Source organism: Arachis duranensis, chromosome 9 (genome assembly GCF_000817695.3).
Source record: "Arachis duranensis cultivar V14167 chromosome 9, aradu.V14167.gnm2.J7QH, whole genome shotgun sequence".
NCBI lineage: Eukaryota > Viridiplantae > Streptophyta > Magnoliopsida > Fabales > Fabaceae > Arachis > Arachis duranensis.
The window spans coordinates 54,518,459-54,519,391 of NC_029780.3; positions in this window are offsets into that span (position 1 = coordinate 54,518,459).

Genomic DNA, 933 nt, shown 5'->3' on the forward strand with positions numbered 1-933 from the left:
CCTTGATTAAGTTTGCTGGAAGTTAACGTTAACAGTTGACCGAGGATAGAGATGATAATTCAAAAGGAGTGGAAGTTAAAGAATTCTTAATATGAGATAAGTGTTGGGAATGGCGTTGGATGTTCAGGAGAATTTGAGACGAAGTGATAAGTAAGTTGGAGCATAGTAAAGTTATTTATTTATCTAAGCAATTTTCGAGGACAAAAATTTTTATAAGTAGGGTAGGATGTAAGTCCCCATATTTTAAGAAGTTAAATAATAAATTAATTATGATTTATTTTATTTATTTAGGATATTAATTTCAGAAATTTTTATATTGATTAGATATTTTCATATTATTAATTTGAAAGCTTGAGTAACTGAAAAATAACGAGGGTTTTAGATATATGGTTTTATTTTAATAATTAGATTTTGAACTCTATTTTATTATTTTATTGAAAATTAATTTGATTATCTCTAATTATTGAATTAGAGTATTTATTTGAAAATAAATTAAGTTGATAATTAAATAAGTATTTTTATAGATATTATTATTATTGGATTAAATTTGGTTTCAAATTATTATTCCACCCTCCTAATTTTGTTAAAATTACTGAATTATCCCTAAATCCAATTACACAACCCTAATTGAGACACTAACCCTGACCCCTTCTAATCTAACCCTAGCCATCTATTTTTCCCCTTTTTAACAAAACACGCACGGCAGCAGTAGAAAAAAAAAGGAAAGAAAGAAACGGTGAGGGCTTGAGGGAGAGAGTGACGGAGAGCTGAGAAGCGAAGAGAGGGAGGCCGTGTCTAGTGCCGCCTCTGCCATGACCAGCTGCCTTGCTTCTTATCGTTGATGTCAAAGGGAAGAGGGAGAAAGACTGCCGTCGTGAATCAAAGCTGAGACAAGAAGAGAGATAGCACGAGAGAGGAAGCAAGCCACCATGG